A 20,329-nucleotide genomic window follows, 5' to 3' on the forward strand; every position below is an offset into this window, starting at 1 on the left:
AAAAGTAGCATGATTAAGGATTTGTACTTTTTGAAAAGCATGCTTATATACCATAGCTGGGATTTGAACCCAGAAACTAGTGTGTAGTAGGTATCTGTCTTAACCTCTAGACCATGACCCACACTACATGCTAAAGCTGGCGGTAGCATAAACCATACTTCCACTATGATCAATTCGATAGAAAAAGTAGCATGATTAAGGATTTGTACTTTTTGAAAAGCATGCTTATATACCATAGCTGGGATTTGAACCCAGAACCTAGTGTGTAGTAGGTACCTGTCTTAACCTCTAGACCATGACCCACACTGCATGTTAAAGCTGGCGGTAGCATAAACCATACTTCCATTATGATCAATTCGATAGAAAAAGTAGCATGATTAAGGATTTGTACTTTTTAAAAAGCATGCTTATATACCATAGCTGGGATTTAAACCCAGGACCTAGTGTGTAGTAGGTATCTGTCTTAACCTCTAGACCATGACCCACACTACATGCTAAATCTGGCGGTAGCATAAACCATACTTCCATTATGATCAATTCGATAGAAAAAGTAGCATGATTAAGGATTTGTACTTTTTGAAAAGCATGCTTATATACCATAGCTGGGATTTGAACCCAGACCCTAGTGTGTAGTAGGTATCTGTCTTAACCTCTAGACCATGACCCACACTACATGCTAAAGCTGGCGGTAGCATAAACCATACTTCCATTATGATCAATTCGATAGAAAAAGTAGCATGATTAAGGATTTGTACTTTTTGAAAAGCATGCTTATATACCATAGCTGGGATTTGAACCCAGGACCTAGTGTGTAGAAGGTATTTATCTTAACCTCTAGACCATGACCCATGGTACATGCTAAAGCTGGCGGTATCATAAACCATACTTCCATTATGATCAATTCGATAGAAAAAGTAGCATGATTAAGGATTTGTACTTTTTGAAAAGCATGCTTATATACCATAGCTGGGATTTGAACCCAGGACCTAGTGTGTAGTAGGTATCTGTCTTAACCTCTAGACCATGACCCACACTACATGCTAAAGCTGGCGGTAGCATAAACCATACTTCCATTATGATCAATTCGATAGAAAAAGTAGCATGATTAAGGATTTGTACTTTTTGAAAAGCATGCTTATATACCATAGCTGGGATTTGAACCCAGGACCTAGTGTGTAGTAGGTATCTGTCTTAACCTCTAGACCATGACCCACACTACATGCTAAACCTGGCGGTAGCATAAACCATACTTCCATTATGATCAATTCGATAGAAAAAGTAGCATGATTAAGGATTTGTACTTTTTGAAAAGCATGCTTATATACCATAGCTGGGATTTGAACCCAGGACCTAGTGTGTAGTAGGTATCTGTCTTAACCTCTAGACCATGACCCACACTACATGCTAAAGCTGGCGGTAGCATAAACCATACTTCCATTATGATCAATTCGATAGAAAAAGTAGCGTGATTAAGGATTTGTACTTTTTGAAAAGCATGCTTATATACCATAGCTGGGATTTGAACCCAGAACCTAGTGTGTAGTAGGTATCTGTCTTAACCTCTAGACCATGACCCACACTACATGCTAAAGCTGGCGGTAGCATAAACCATACTTCCATTATGATCAATTCGATAGAAAAAGTAGCATGATTAAGGATTTGTACTTTTTGAAAAGCATGCTTACATACCATAGCTGGGATTTGAACCCAGAACCTAGTGTGTAGTAGGTATCTGTCTTAACCTCTAGACCATGACCCACACTACATGCTAAAACTGGCGGTAGCATAAACCATAATTCCATTATGATCAATTCGATAGAAAAAGTAGCATGATTAAGGATTTGTACTTTTTGAAAAGCATGCTTATATACCATAGCTGGGATTTGAACCCAGGACCTAGTGTGTAGTAGGTATCTGTCTTAACCTCTAGACCATGACCCACACTACATGCTAAAGCTGGCGGTAGCATAAACCATACTTCCATTATGATCAATTCGATAGAAAAAGTAGCATGATTAAGGATTTGTACTTTTTGAAAAGCATGCTTATATACCATAGCTGGGATTTGAACCCAGGACCTAGTGAGTAGTAGGTATCTGTCTTAACCTCTAGACCATGACCCATACTACATGCTAAAGCTGGCGGTAGCATAAACCATACTTCCATTATGATCAATTCGATAGAAAAAGTAGCATGATTAAGGTTTTGTACTTTTTGAAAAGCATGATTATATACCATAGCTGGGATTTGAACCCAGAACCTAGTGTGTAGTAGGTATCTGTCTTAACCTCTAGACCATGACCCACACTACATGCTAAAGCTGGCGGTAGCATAAACCATACTTCCATTATGATCAATTCGATAGAAAAAGTAGCATGATTAAGGATTTGTACTTTTTGAAAAGCATGCTTATATACCATAGCTGGGATTTGAACCCAGAACCTAGTGTGTAGTAGGTATCTGTCTTAACCTCTAGACCATGACCCACACTACATGCTAAAGCTGGCGGTATCATAAACCATACTTCCATTATGATCAATTCGATAGAAAAAGTAGCATGATTAAGGATTTGTACTTTTTGAAAAGCATGCTTATATACCATAGCTGGGATTTGAACCCAGGACCTAGTGTGTAGTAGGTATCTGTCTTAACCTCTAGACCATGACCCACACTACATGCTAAAGCTGGCGGTAGCATAAACCATACTTCCATTATGATCAATTCGATAGAAAAGTAGCATGATTAAGGATTTGTACTTTTTGAAAAGCTTGCTTATATACCATAGCTGGGATTTGAACCCAGAACCTAGTGTGTAGTAGGTATCTGTCTTAACCTCTAGACCATGACCCACACTACATGCTAAAGCTGGCGGTAGCATAAACCATACTTCCATTATGATCAATTCGATAGAAAAAGTAGCATGATTAAGGATTTGTACTTTTTGAAAAGCATGCTTATATACCATAGCTGGGATTTGAACCCAGAACCTAGCGTGTAGTAGGTATCTGTCTTAACCTCTAGACCATGACCCACACTACATGCTAAAGCTGCCGGTAGCATAAACCATACTTCCATTATGATCAATTCGATAGAAAAAGTAGCATGATTAAGGATTTGTACTTTTTGAAAAGCATGCTTATATACCATAGCTGGGATTTGAACCCAGGACCTAGTGTGTAGTAGGTATCTGTCTTAACCTCTAGACAATGACCCACACTACATGCTAAAGCTGGCGGTAGCATAAACCATACTTCCATTATGATCAATTCGATAGAAAAAGTAGCATGATTAAGGATTTGTACTTTTTGAAAAGCATGCTTATATACCATAGCTGGGATTTGAACCCAGAACCTAGTGTGTAGTAGGTATCTGTCTTAACCTCTAGACCATGACCCACACTGCATGCTAAAGCTGGCGGTAGCATAAACCATACTTCCATTATGATCAATTCGATAGAAAAAGTAGCATGATTAAGGATTTGTACTTTTTGAAAAGCATGCTTATACACCATAGCTGGGATTTGAACCCAGAACCTAGTGTAGTAGATATCTGTCTTAACCTCTAGACCATGACCCACACTACATGCTAAAGCTGGCGGTAGCATAAACCATACTTCCATTAAGATCAATTCGATAGAAAAAGTAGCATGATTAAGGATTTGTACTTTTTGAAAAGCATGCTTATATACCATAGCTGGGATTTGAACCCAGGACCTAGTGTGTAGTAGGTATCTGTCTTAACCTCTAGACCATGACCCACACTACATGCTAAAGCTGGCGGTAGCATAAACCATACTTCCATTATGATCAATTCGATAGAAAAAGTAGCATGATTAAGGATTTGTACTTTTTGAAAAGCATGCTTATATACCATAGCTGGGATTTGAACCCAGGACCTAGTGTGTAGTAGGTATCTGTCTTAACCTCTAGACCATGACCCACACTACATGCTAAAGCTGGCGGTAGCATAAACCATACTTCCATTATGATAAATTCGATAGAAAAAGTAGTATGATTAAGGATTTGTACTTTTTGAAAAGCATGCTTATATACCATAGCTGGGATTTGAACCCAGGACCTAGTGTGTAGTAGGTATCTGTCTTAACCTCTAGACCATGACCCACACTACATGCTAAAGCTGGCGGTAGCATAAACCATACTTCCATTATGATCAATTCGATAGAAAAAGTAGCATGATTAAGGATTTGTACTTTTTGAAAAGCATGCTTATATACCATAGCTGGGATTTGAACCCAGGACCTAGTGTGTAGTAGGTATCTGTCTTAACCTCTAGACCATGACCCACACTACATGCTAAAGCTGGCGGTAGCATAAACCATACTTCCATTATGATCAATTCGATAGAAAAAGTAGCATGATTAAGGATTTGTACTTTTTGAAAAGCATGCTTATATACCATAGCTGGGATTTGAACCCAGGACCTAGTGAGTAGTAGGTATCTGTCTTAACCTCTAGACCATGACCCATACTACATGCTAAAGCTGGCGGTAGCATAAACCATACTTCCATTATGATCAATTCGATAGAAAAAGTAGCATGATTAAGGTTTTGTACTTTTTGAAAAGCATGATTATATACCATAGCTGGGATTTGAACCCAGAACCTAGTGTGTAGTAGGTATCTGTCTTAACCTCTAGACCATGACCCACACTACATGCTAAAGCTGGCAGTAGCATAAACCATACTTCCATTATGATCAATTCGATAGAAAAAGTAGCATGATTAAGGATTTGTACTTTTTGAAAAGCATGCTTATATACCATAGCTGGGATTTGAACCCAGAACCTAGTGTGTAGTAGGTATCTGTCTTAACCTCTAGACCATGACCCACACTACATGCTAAAGCTGGCGGTATCATAAACCATACTTCCATTATGATCAATTCGATAGAAAAAGTAGCATGATTAAGGATTTGTACTTTTTGAAAAGCATGCTTATATACCATAGCTGGGATTTGAACCCAGGACCTAGTGTGTAGTAGGTATCTGTCTTAACCTCTAGACCATGACCCACACTACATGCTAAAGCTGGCGGTAGCATAAACCATACTTCCATTATGATCAATTCGATAGAAAAAGTAGCATGATTAAGGATTTGTACTTTTTGAAAAGCATGCTTATATACCATAGCTGGGATTTGAACCCAGAACCTAGTGTGTAGTAGGTATCTGTCTTAACCTCTAGACCATGACCCACACTACATGCTAAAGCTGGCGGTAGCATAAACCATACTTCCATTATGATCAATTCGATAGAAAAAGTAGCATGATTAAGGATTTGTACTTTTTGAAAAGCATGCTTATATACCATAGCTGGGATTTGAACCCAGGACCTAGTGTGTAGTAGGTATCTGTCTTAACCTCTAGACAATGACCCACACTACATGCTAAAGCTGGCAGTAGCATAAACCATACTTCCATTATGATCAATTCGATAGAAAAAGTAGCATGATTAAGGATTTGTACTTTTTGAAAAGCATGCTTATATACCATAGCTGGGATTTGAACCCAGAACCTAGTGTGTAGTAGGTATCTGTCTTAACCTCTAGACCATGACCCAACACTGCATGCTAAAGCTGGCGGTAGCATAAACCATACTTCCATTATGATCAATTCGATAGAAAAAGTAGCATGATTAAGGATTTGTACTTTTTGAAAAGCATGCTTATATACCATAGCTGGGATTTGAACCCAGAACCTAGTGTGTAGTAGATATCTGTCTTAACCTCTAGACCATGACCCACACTACATGCTAAAGCTGGCGGTAGCATAAACCATACTTCCATTAAGATCAATTCGATAGAAAAAGTAGCATGATTAAGGATTTGTACTTTTTGAAAAGCATGCTTATATACCATAGCTGGGATTTGAACCCAGAACCTAGTGTGTAGTAGGTATCTGTCTTAACCTCTAGACCATGACCCACACTACATGCTAAAGCTGGCGGTAGCATAAACCATACTTCCATTATGATCAATTCGATAGAAAAAGTAGCATGATTAAGGATTTGTACTTTTTGAAAAGCATGCTTATATACCATAGCTGGGATTTGAACCCAGGACCTAGTGGGTAGTAGGTATCTGTCTTAACCTCTAGACCATGACCCACACTACATGCTAAAGCTGGCGGTAGCATAAACCATACTTCCATTATGATCAATTCGATAGAAAAAGTAGCATGATTAAGGATTTGTACTTTTTGAAAAGCATGCTTATATACCATAGCTGGGATTTGAACCCAGGACCTAGTGTGTAGTAGGTATCTGTCTTAACCTCTAGACCATGACCCACACTACATGCTAAAGCTGGCGGTAGCATAAACCATACTTCCATTATGATAAATTCGATAGAAAAAGTAGCATGATTAAGGATTTGTACTTTTTGAAAAGCATGCTTATATACCATAGCTGGGATTTGAACCCAGGACCTAGTGTGTAGTAGGTATCTGTCTTAACCTCTAGACCATGACCCACACTACATGCTAAAGCTGGCGGTAGCATAAACCATACTTCCATTATGATCAATTCGATAGAAAAAGTAGCATGATTAAGGATTTGTACTTTTTGAAAAGCATGCTTATATACCATAGCTGGGATTTGAACCCAGAACCTAGTGTGTAGTAGGTATCTGTCTTAACCTCTAGACCATGACCCACACTACATGCTAAAGCTGGCGGTAGCATAAACCATACTTCCATTATGATCAATTCGATAGAAAAAGTAGCATGATTAAGGATTTGTACTTTTTTGAAAAGCATGCTTATATACCACAGCTGGAATTTGAACCCAGGACCTAGTGTGTAGTAGGTATCTGTCTTAACCTCTAGACCATGACCCACACTACATGCTCAAGCTGGCGGTAGCATAAACCATACTTCCATTATGATCAATTTGATAGAAAAAGTAGCATGATTAAGGATTTGTACTTTTTGAAAAGCATGCTTATATACCATAGCTGGGATTTGAACCCAGGACCTAGTGTGTAGTAGGTATCTGTCTTAACCTCTAGGCCATGACCCACACTACATGCTAAAGCTGGCGGTAGCATAAACCATACTTCCATTATGATCAATTCGATAGAAAAAGTAGCATGATAAAGGATTTGTACTTTTTGAAAAGCATGCTTATATACCATAGCTGGGATTTGAACCCAGAACCTAGTGAGTAGGAGGTATCTGTCTCAACCTCTAGACCATGACCCACACTACATGCTAAAGCTGGCGGTAGCATAAACCATACTTCCATTATGATCAATTCGATAGAAAAAGTAGCATGATTAAGGATTTGTACTTTTTGAAAAGCATGCTTATATACCATAGCTGGGATTTGAACCCAGAACCAAGTGTGTAGTAGGTATCTGTCTTAACCTCTAGACCATGACCCACACTACGTGCTAAAGCTGGCGGTAGCATAAACCATACTTCCATTATGATCAATTCGATAGAAAAAGTAGCATGATTAAGGATTTGTACTTTTTGAAAAGCATGCTTATATACCATAGCTGGGATTTGAACCCAGAACCTAGTGTGTAGTAGGTATCTGTCTTAATCTCTAGACCATGACCCACACTACATGCTAAAGCTGGCGGTAGCATAAACCATACTTCTATTATGATCAATTCGATAGAAAAAGTAGCATGATCAAGGATTTGTACTTTTTGAAAAGCATGCTTATATACCATAGCTGGGATTTGAACCCAGAACCTAGTGTGTAGTAGGTACCTGTCTTAACCTCTAGACCATGACCCACACTACATGCTATAGCTGGCGGTAGCATAAACCATACTTCCATTATGATCAATTCGATAGAAAAAGTAGCATGATTAAGGATTTGTACTTTTTGAAAAGCATGCTTATATACCATAGCTGGGATTTGAACCCAGAACCTAGTGTGTAGTAGGTATCTGTCTTAACCTCTAGTCCAAGACCCACACTACATGCTAAAGCTGGCGGTAGCATAAACCATACTTCCATTATGATCAATTCGATAGAAAAAGTAGCATGATTAAGGATTTGTACTTTTTGAAAAGCATGCTTATATACCATAGCTGGGATTTGAACCCAGAACCTAGTGTGTAGTAGGTATCTGTCTTAACCTCTAGACCATGACCCACACTACGTGCTAAAGCTGGCGGTAGCATAAACCATACTTCCATTATGATCAATTCGATAGAAAAAGTAGCATGATTAAGGATTTGTACTTTTTGAAAAGCATGCTTATATACCATAGCTGGGATTTGAACCCAGAACCTAGTGTGTAGTAGGTATCTGTCTTAACCTCTAGACCATGACCCACACTACATGCTAAAGCTGGTGGTAGCATAAACCATACTTCCATTATGATCAATTCGATAGAAAAAGTAGCATGATTAAGGATTTGTACTTTTTGAAAAGCATGCTTATATACCATAGCTGGGATTTGAACCCAGGACCTAGTGTGTAGTAGGTATCTGTCTTAACCTCTAGACCATGACCCACACTACATGCTAAAGCTGGCGGTAGCATAAACCATACTTCCATTATGATCAATTCGATAGAAAAAGTAGCATGATTAAGGATTTGTACTTTTTGAAAAGCATGCTTATATACCATAGCTGGGATTTGAACCCAGGACCTAGTGTGTAGTAGGTATCCGTCTTAACCTCTAGACAATGACCCACACTACATGCTAAATTTGGCGGTAGCATAAACCATACTTCCATTATGATCAATTCGATAGAAAAAGTAGCATGATTAAGGATTTGTACTTTTTGAAAAGCATGCTTATATACCATAGCTGGGATTTGAACCCAGGCCCTAGTGTGTAGTAGGTATCTGTCTTAACCTCTAGACCATGACCCACACTACATGCTAAAGCTGGCGGTAGCATAAACCATACTTCCATTATGATCAATTCGATAGAAAAAGTAGCATGATTAAGGATTTGTACTTTTTGAAAAGCATGCTTATACACCATAGCTGGGATTTGAACCCAGGACCTAGTGTGTAGTAGGTATCTGTCTTAACCTCTAGACCATGACCCACACTACGTGCTAAAGCCGGCGGTAGCATAAACCATACTTCCATTATGATCAATTCGATAGAAAAAGTAGCATGATTAAGGATTTGTACTTTTTGAAAAGCATGCTTATATTCCATAGCTGGGACTTGAACCCAGGACCTAGTGTGTAGTAGGTATCTGTCTTAACCTCTAGACCATGACCCACACTACATGCTAAAGCTGGCAGTAGCATAAACCATACTTCCATTATGATCAATTCGATAGAAAAAGTAGCATGATTAAGGATTTGTACTTTTTGAAAAGCATGCTTATATACCATAGCTGGGATTTGAACCCAGGACCTAGTGTGTAGTAGGTATCTGTCTTAACCTCTAGACCATGACCCACACTACGTGCTAAAGCTGGCGGTAGCATAAACCATACTTCCATTATGATCAATTCGATAGAAAAAGTAGCATGATTAAGGATTTGTACTTTTTGAAAAGCATGCTTATATACCATAGCTGGGATTTGAACCCAGGACCTAGTGTGTAGTAGGTATCTGTCTTAACCTCTAGACCATGACCCACACTACATGCAAAATCTGGCGGTAGCATAAACCATACTTCCATTATGATCAATTCGATAGAAAAAGTAGCATGATTAAGGATTTGTACTTTTTGAAAAGCATGCTTATATACCATAGCTGGGATTTGAACCCAGAACCTAGTGTGTAGTAGGTATCTGTCTTAACCTCTAGACCATGACCCACACTACATGCTAAAGCTGGCGGTAGCATAAACCATACTTCCATTATGATCAATTCGATAGAAAAAGAAGCATGATTAAGGATTTGTACTTTTTGAAAAGCATGCTTATATACCATAGCTGGGATTTGAACCCAGGACCTAGTGTGTAGTAGGTATCTGTCTTAACCTTTAGACCATGACCCACACTGCATGCTAAAGCAGGCGGTAGCATAAACCATACTTCCATTATGATCAATTCGATAGAAAAAGTAGCATGATTAAGGATTTGTACTTTTTGAAAAGCATGCTTATATACCATAGCTGGGATTTGAACCCAGGACCTAGTGTGTAGTAGGTATCTGTCTTAACCTCTAGACCATGACCCACACTACATGCAAAATCTGGCGGTAGCATAAACCATACTTCCATTATGATCAATTCGATAGAAAAAGTAGCATGATTAAGGATTTGTACTTTTTGAAAAGCATGCTTATATACCATAGCTGGGATTTGAACCCAGAACCTAGAGTGTAGTAGGTATCTGTCTTAACCTCTAGACCATGACCCACACTACATGCTAAAGCTGGCGGTAGCATAAACCATACTTCCATTATGATCAATTCGATAGAAAAAGAAGCATGATTAAGGATTTGTACTTTTTGAAAAGCATGCTTATATACCATAGCTGGGATTTGAACCCAGGACCTAGTGTGTAGTAGGTATCTGTCTTAACCTTTAGACCATGACCCACACTGCATGCTAAAGCAGGCGGTAGCATAAACCATACTTCCATTATGATCAATTCGATAGAAAAAGTAGCATGATTAAGGATTTGTACTTTTTGAAAAGCATGCTTATATACCATAGCTGGGATTTGAAACCAGGACCTAGTGTGTAGTAGGTATCTGTCTTAACCTTTAGACCATGACCCACACTGCATGCTAAAGCAGGCGGTAGCATAAACCATACTTCCATTATGATCAATTCGATAGAAAAAGTAGCATGATTAAGGATTTGTACTTTTTGAAAAGCATGCTTATATACCATAGCTGGGATTTGAACCCAGGACCAAGTGTGTAGTAGGTATCTGTCTTAACCTCTAGACCATGACCCACACTACATGCTAAAGCTGGCGGTAGCATAAACCATACTTCCATTATGATCAATTCGATAGAAAAAGTAGCATGATTAAGGATTTGTACTTTTTGAAAAGCATGCTTATATACCATAGCTGGGATTTGAACCCAGGACCTACTGTGTAGTAGGTATCTGTCTTAACCTCTAGACCATGACCCACACTACATGCTAAAGCTGGCGGTAGCATAAACCATACTTCCATTTTGATCAATTCGATAGAAAAAGTAGCATGATTAAGGATTTGTACTTTTTGAAAAGCATGCTTATATACCATAGCTGGGATTTGAACCCAGGCCCTAGTGTGTAGTAGGTATCTGTCTTAACCTCTAGACCATGACCCACAATACATGCTAAAGCTGGCGGTAGCATAAACCATACTTCCATTATGATCAATTCGATAGAAAAAGTAGCATGATTAAGGATTTGTACTTTTTGAAAAGCATGCTTATATACCATAGCTGGGATTTGAACCCAGGACCTAGTGTGTAGTAGGTATTTGTCTTAACCTCTAGACCATGACCCAGAGTACATGCTAAAGCTGGCGGTAGCATAAACCATACTTCCATTATGATCAAGTCGATAGAAAAAGGTTAAGGGTTTGTACTTTTTGAAAAGCGTGCTTATATACCATAGCTGGGATTTGAACCCAGGACCTAGTGTGTAGTAGGTATCTGTCTTAACCTCTAGACCATGACCCACACTACATGCTAAACCTGGCGGTAGCATAAACCATACTTCCATTATGATCAATTCGATAGAAAAAGTAGCATGATTAAGGATTTGTACTTTTTGAAAAGCATGCTTATATACCATAGCTGGGATTTGAACCCAGGACCTAGTGTGTAGTAGGTATCTGTCTTAACCTCTAGACCATGACCCACACTACATGCAAAATCTGGCGGTAGCATAAACCATACTTCCATTATGATCAATTCGATAGAAAAAGTAGCATGATTAAGGATTTGTACTTTTTGAAAAGCATGCTTATATACCATAGCTGGGATTTGAACCCAGAACCTAGAGTGTAGTAGGTATCTGTCTTAACCTCTAGACCATGACCCACACTACATGCTAAAGCTGGCGGTAGCATAAACCATACTTCCATTATGATCAATTCGATAGAAAAAGAAGCATGATTAAGGATTTGTACTTTTTGAAAAGCATGCTTATATACCATAGCTGGGATTTGAACCCAGGACCTAGTGTGTAGTAGGTATCTGTCTTAACCTTTAGACCATGACCCACACTGCATGCTAAAGCAGGCGGTAGCATAAACCATACTTCCATTATGATCAATTCGATAGAAAAAGTAGCATGATTAAGGATTTGTACTTTTTGAAAAGCATGCTTATATACCATAGCTGGGATTTGAAACCAGGACCTAGTGTGTAGTAGGTATCTGTCTTAACCTTTAGACCATGACCCACACTGCATGCTAAAGCAGGCGGTAGCATAAACCATACTTCCATTATGATCAATTCGATAGAAAAAGTAGCATGATTAAGGATTTGTACTTTTTGAAAAGCATGCTTATATACCATAGCTGGGATTTGAACCCAGGACCAAGTGTGTAGTAGGTATCTGTCTTAACCTCTAGACCATGACCCACACTACATGCTAAAGCTGGCGGTAGCATAAACCATACTTCCATTATGATCAATTCGATAGAAAAAGTAGCATGATTAAGGATTTGTACTTTTTGAAAAGCATGCTTATATACCATAGCTGGGATTTGAACCCAGGACCTACTGTGTAGTAGGTATCTGTCTTAACCTCTAGACCATGACCCACACTACATGCTAAAGCTGGCGGTAGCATAAACCATACTTCCATTTTGATCAATTCGATAGAAAAAGTAGCATGATTAAGGATTTGTACTTTTTGAAAAGCATGCTTATATACCATAGCTGGGATTTGAACCCAGGCCCTAGTGTGTAGTAGGTATCTGTCTTAACCTCTAGACCATGACCCACAATACATGCTAAAGCTGGCGGTAGCATAAACCATACTTCCATTATGATCAATTCGATAGAAAAAGTAGCATGATTAAGGATTTGTACTTTTTGAAAAGCATGCTTATATACCATAGCTGGGATTTGAACCCAGGACCTAGTGTGTAGTAGGTATTTGTCTTAACCTCTAGACCATGACCCAGAGTACATGCTAAAGCTGGCGGTAGCATAAACCATACTTCCATTATGATCAAGTCGATAGAAAAAGGTTAAGGGTTTGTACTTTTTGAAAAGCGTGCTTATATACCATAGCTGGGATTTGAACCCAGGACCTAGTGTGTAGTAGGTATCTGTCTTAACCTCTAGACCATGACCCACACTACATGCTAAACCTGGCGGTAGCATAAACCATACTTCCATTATGATCAATTCGATAGAAAAAGTAGCATGATTAAGGATTTGTACTTTTTGAAAAGCATGCTTATATACCATAGCTGGGATTTGAACCCAGGACCTAGTGTGTAGTAGGTATCTGTCTTAACCTCTAGACCATGACCCACACTACATGCAAAATCTGGCGGTAGCATAAACCATACTTCCATTATGATCAATTCGATAGAAAAAGTAGCATGATTAAGGATTTGTACTTTTTGAAAAGCATGCTTATATACCATAGCTGGGATTTGAACCCAGAACCTAGTGTGTAGTAGGTATCTGTCTTAACCTCTAGACCATGACCCACACTACATGCTAAAGCTGGCGGTAGCATAAACCATACTTCCATTATGATCAATTCGATAGAAAAAGAAGCATGATTAAGGATTTGTACTTTTTGAAAAGCATGCTTATATACCATAGCTGGGATTTGAACCCAGGACCTAGTGTGTAGTAGGTATCTGTCTTAACCTTTAGACCATGACCCACACTGCATGCTAAAGCAGGCGGTAGCATAAACCATACTTCCATTATGATCAATTCGATAGAAAAAGTAGCATGATTAAGGATTTGTACTTTTTGAAAAGCATGCTTATATACCATAGCTGGGATTTGAAACCAGGACCTAGTGTGTAGTAGGTATCTGTCTTAACCTTTAGACCATGACCCACACTGCATGCTAAAACAGGCGGTAGCATAAACCATACTTCCATTATGATCAATTCGATAGAAAAAGTAGCATGATTAAGGATTTGTACTTTTTGAAAAGCATGCTTATATACCATAGCTGGGATTTGAACCCAGGACCAAGTGTGTAGTAGGTATCTGTCTTAACCTCTAGACCATGACCCACACTACATGCTAAAGCTGGCGGTAGCATAAACCATACTTCCATTATGATCAATTCGATAGAAAAAGTAGCATGATTAAGGATTTGTACTTTTTGAAAAGCATGCTTATATACCATAGCTGGGATTTGAACCCAGGACCTACTGTGTAGTAGGTATCTGTCTTAACCTCTAGACCATGACCCACACTACATGCTAAAGCTGGCGGTAGCATAAACCATACTTCCATTATGATCAATTCGATAGAAAAAGTAGCATGATTAAGGATTTGTACTTTTTGAAAAGCATGCTTATATACCATAGCTGGGATTTGAACCCAGGACCTAGTGTGTAGTAGGTATTTGTCTTAACCTCTAGACCATGACCCAAAGTACATGCTAAAGCTGGCAGTAGCATAAACCATACTTCCATTATGATCAAGTCGATAGAAAAAGTTTAAGGGTTTGTACTTTTTGAAAAGCGTGCTTATATACCATAGCTGGGATTTGAACCCAGGACCTAGTGTGTAGTAGGTATCTGTCTTAACCTCTAGACCATGACCCACACTACATGCTAAACCTGGCGGTAGCATAAACCATACTTCCATTATGATCAATTCGATAGAAAAAGTAGCATGATTAAGGATTTGTACTTTTTGAAAAGCATGCTTATATACCATAGCTGGGATTTGAACCCAGGACCTAGTGTGTAGTAGGTATCTGTCTTAACCTCTAGACCATGACCCACACTACATGCTAAATCTGGCGGTAGCATAAACCATACTTCCATTATGATCAATTCGATAGAAAAAGTAGCATGATTAAGGATTTGTACTTTTTGAAAAGCATGCTTATATACCATAGCTGGGATTTGAACCCAGAACCTAGTGTGTAGTAGGTATCTGTCTTAACCTCTAGACCATGACCCACACTACATGCTAAAGCTGGCGGTAGCATAAACCATACTTCCATTATGATCAATTCGATAGAAAAAGTAGCATGATTAAGGATTTGTACTTTTTGAAAAGCATGCTTATATACCATAGCTGGGATTTGAACCCAGTGTGTAGTAGGTATCTGTCTTAACCTCTAGACCATGACCCACACTACATGCTAAAGCTGGCGGTAGCATAAACCATACTTCCATTATGATCAATTCGATAGAAAAAGTAGCATGATTAAATATTTGTACTTTTTGAAAAGCATGCTTATATACCATAGCTGGGATTTGAACCCAGGACCTAGTGTGTAGGAGGTATCTGTCTTAACCTCTAGACCATGACCCACAATACATGCTAAAGCTGGCGGTAGCATAAACCATACTTCCATTATGATCAATTCGATAGAAAAAGTAGCACGATTAAGGATTTGTACTTTTTGAAAAGCATGCTTATATACCATAGCTGGGATTTGAACCCAGAACCTAGTGTGTAGTAGGTATCTGTCTTAACCTCTAGACCATGACCCACACTACGTGCTAAAGGAAAAAGAAGCATGATTAAGGATTTGTACTTTTTGAAAAGCATGCTTATATACCATAGCTGGGTTTTGAACCCAGGACCTAGTGTGTAGTAGGTATCTGTCTTAACCTTTAGACCATGACCCACACTGCATGCTAAAGCAGGCGGTAGCATAAACCATACTTCCATTATGATCAATTCGATAGAAAAAGTAGCACGATTAAGGATTTGTACTTTTTGAAAAGCATGCTTATATACCATAGCTGGGATTTGAACCCAGAACCTAGTGTGTAGTAGGTATCTGTCTTAACCTCTAGACCATGACCCACACTACGTGCTAAAGGAAAAAGAAGCATGATTAAGGATTTGTACTTTTTGAAAAGCATGCTTATATACCATAGCTGGGATTTGAACCCAGAACCTAGTGTGTAGTAGGTATCTGTCTTAACCTCTAGACCATGACCCACACTACATGCTAAAGCTGGCGGTAGCATAAACCATACTTCCATTATGATCAATTCGATAGAAAAAGTAGCATGATTAAGGATTTGTACTTTTTGAAAAGCATGCTTATATACCATAGCTGGGATTTGAACCCAGTGTGTAGTAGGTATCTGTCTTAACCTCTAGACCATGACCCACACTACATGCTAAAGCTGGCGGTAGCATAAACCATACTTCCATTATGATCAATTCGATAGAAAAAGTAGCATGATTAAGGATTTGTACTTTTTGAAAAGCATGCTTATATACCATAGCTGGGATTTGAACCCAGGACCTAGTGTGTAGGAGGTATCTGTCTTAACCTCTAGACCATGACCCACAATACATGCTAAAGCTGGCGGTAGCATAAACCATACTTCCATTATGATCAATTCGATAGAAAAAGTAGCACGATTAAGGATTTGTACTTTTTGAAAAGCATGCTTATATACCATAGCTGGGATTTGAACCCAGAACCTAGTGTGTAGTAGGTATCTGTCTTAACCTCTAGACCATGACCCACACTACGTGCTAAAGGAAAAAGAAGCATGATTAAGGATTTGTACTTTTTGAAAAGCATGCTTATATACCATAGCTGGGATTTGAACCCAGGACCTAGTGTGTAGTAGGTATCTGTCTTAACCTTTAGACCATGACCCACACTGCATGCTAAAGCAGGCGGTAGCATAAACCATACTTCCATTATGATCAATTCGATAGAAAAAGTAGCACGATTAAGGATTTGTACTTTTTGAAAAGCATGCTTATATACCATAGCTGGGATTTGAACCCAGAACCTAGTGTGAAGTAGGTATCTGTCTTAACCTCTAGACCATGACCCACACTACGTGCTAAAGGAAAAAGAAGCATGATTAAGGATTTGTACTTTTTGAAAAGCATGCTTATATACCATAGCTGGGATTTGAACCCAGGACCTAGTGTGTAGTAGGTATCTGTCTTAACCTTTAGACCATGACCCACACTGCATGCTAAAGCAGGCGGTAGCATAAACCATACTTCCATTATAATCAATTCGATAGAAAAAGTAGCATGATTAAGGATTTGTACTTTTTGAAAAGCATGCTTATATACCATAGCTGGGATTTGAACTCAGGACCAAGTGTGTAGTAGGTATCTGTCTTAACCTCTAGACCATGACCCACACTGCATGCTTAAGCTGGCGGTAGCATAAACCATACTTCCATTATGATCAATTCGATAGAAAAAGTAGCATGATTAAGGATTTGTACTTTTTGAAAAGCATGCTTATATACCATAGCTGGGATTTAAACCCAGGACCTAGTGTGTAGTAGGTATCTGTCTTAACCTCTGGACCATGACCCACACTACATGCTAAAGCTGGCGGTAGCATAAACCATACTTCCATTATGATCAATTCGATAGAAAAAGTAGCATGATTAAGGATTTGTACTTTTTGAAAAGCATGCTTATATACCATAGCTGGGATTTGAACCCAGGACCTAGTGTGTAGTAGGTATCTGTCTTAACCTCTAGACCATGACCCACACTACATGCTAAAGCTGGCGGTAGCATAAACCATACTTCCATTATGATCAATTCGATAGAAAAAGTAGCATGATTAAGGATTTGTACTTTTTGAAAAGCATGCTTATATACCATAGCTGGGATTTGAACCCAGGACCTTGTGTGTAGTAGGTATCTGTCTTAACCTCTAGATCATGACCCACACTACATGCTAAAGCTGGCGGTAGCATAAACCATACTTCCATTATGATCAATTTGATAGAAAAAGTAGCATGATTAAGGATTTGTACTTTTTGAAAAGCATGCTTATATACCATAGCTGGGATTTGAACCCAGAACCTAGTGTGTAGGAGGTATCTGTCTTAATCTCTAGCCCATGACCCACACTACATGCTGAAGCTGGCGGTAGCATAAACCATACTTCCATTATGATCAATTCGATAGAAAAAGTAGCATGATTAAGGATTTGTACTTTTTGAAAAGCATGCTTATATATCATACCTGGGATTTGAACCCAGAACCTAGTGTGTAGTAGGTATCTGTCTTAACCTCTAGACCATGACCCACACTACGTGCTAAAGCTGGCGGTAGCATAAACCATACTTCCATTATGATCAATTCGATAGAAAAAGTAGCATGATTAAGGATTTGTACTTTTTGAAAAGCATGCTTATATACCATAGCTGGGATTTGAACCCAGAATCTAGTGTGTAGTAGGTATCTGTCTTAACCTCTAGACCATGACCCACACTACATGCTAAAGCTGGCGGTAGCATAAACCATACTTCCACTATGATCAATTCGATAGAAAAAGTAGCATGATTAAGGATTTGTACTTTTTGAAAAGCATGCTTATATACCATAGCTGGGATTTGAACCCAGAACCTAGTGTGTAGTAGGTACCTGTCTTAACCTCTAGACCATGACCCACACTACATGTTAAAGCTGGCGGTAGCATAAACCATACTTCCATTATGATCAATTCGATAGAAAAAGTAGCATGATTAAGGATTTGTACTTTTTAAAAAGCATGCTTATATACCATAGCTGGGATTTGAACCCAGGACCTAGTGTGTAGTAGGTATCTGTCTTAACCTCTAGACCATGACCCACACTACATGCTAAATCTGGCGGTAGCATAAACCATACTTCCATTATGATCAATTCGATAGAAAAAGTAGCATGATTAAGGATTTGTACTTTTTGAAAAGCATGCTTATATACCATAGCTGGGATTTGAACCCAGACCCTAGTGTGTAGTAGGTATCTGTCTTAACCTCTAGACCATGACCCACACTACATGCTAAAGCTGGCGGTAGCATAAACCATACTTCCATTATGATCAATTCGATAGAAAAAGTAGCATGATTAAGGATTTGTACTTTTTGAAAAGCATGCTTATATACCATAGCTGGGATTTGAACCCAGGACCTAGTGTGTAGAAGGTATTTATCTCAACCTCTAGACCATGACCCACGGTACATGCTAAAGCTGGCGGTATCATAAACCATACTTCCATTATGATCAATTCGATAGAAAAAGTAGCATGATTAAGGATTTGTACTTTTTGAAAAGCATGCTTATATACCATAGCTGGGATTTGAACCCAGGACCTAGTGTGTAGTAGGTATCTGTCTTAACCTCTAGACCATGACCCACACTACATGCTAAAGCTGGCGGTAGCATAAACCATACTTCCATTATGATCAATTCGATAGAAAAAGTAGCATGATTAAGGATTTGTACTTTTTGAAAAGCATGCTTATATACCATAGCTGGGATTTGAACCCAGGACCTAGTGTGTAGTAGGTATCTGTCTTAACCTCTAGACCATGACCCACACTACATGCTAAAGCTGGCGGTAGCATAAACCATACTTCCATTATGATCAATTCGATAGAAAAAGTAGCATGATTAAGGATTTGTACTTTTTGAAAAGCATGCTTATATACCATAGCTGGGATTTGAACCCAGGACCTAGTGTGTAGTAGGTATCTGTCTTAACCTCTAGACCATGACCCACACTACATGCTAAAGCTGGCGGTAGCATAAACCATACTTCCATTATGATCAATTCGATAGAAAAAGTAGCATGATTAAGGATTTGTACTTTTTGAAAAGCATGCTTATATACCATAGCTGGGATTTGAACCCAGAACCTAGTGTGTAGTAGGTATCTGTCTTAACCTCTAGACCATGACCCACACTACATGCTAAAGCTGGCGGTAGCATAAACCATACTTCCATTATGATCAATTCGATAGAAAAAGTAGCATGATTAAGGATTTGTACTTTTTGAAAAGCATGCTTACATACCATAGCTGGGATTTGAACCCAGAACCTAGTGTGTAGTAGGTATCTGTCTTAACCTCTAGACCATGACCCACACTACATGCTAAAACTGGCGGTAGCATAAACCATACTTCCATTATGATCAATTCGATAGAAAAAGTAGCATGATTAAGGATTTGTACTTTTTGAAAAGCATGCTTATATACCATAGCTGGGATTTGAACCCAGGACCTAGTGTGTAGTAGGTATCTGTCTTAACCTCTAGACCATGACCCACACTACATGCTAAAGCTGGCGGTAGCATAAACCATACTTCCATTATGATCAATTCGATAGAAAAAGTAGCATGATTAAGGATTTGTACTTTTTGAAAAGCATGCTTATATACCATAGCTGGGATTTGAACCCAGGACCTAGTGAGTAGTAGGTATCTGTCTTAACCTCTAGACCATGACCCATACTACATGCTAAAGCTGGCGGTAGCATAAACCATA

This window comes from Hyperolius riggenbachi, chromosome 1, assembly GCF_040937935.1.
Source record: "Hyperolius riggenbachi isolate aHypRig1 chromosome 1, aHypRig1.pri, whole genome shotgun sequence".
NCBI classification, from domain to species: domain Eukaryota; kingdom Metazoa; phylum Chordata; class Amphibia; order Anura; family Hyperoliidae; genus Hyperolius; species Hyperolius riggenbachi.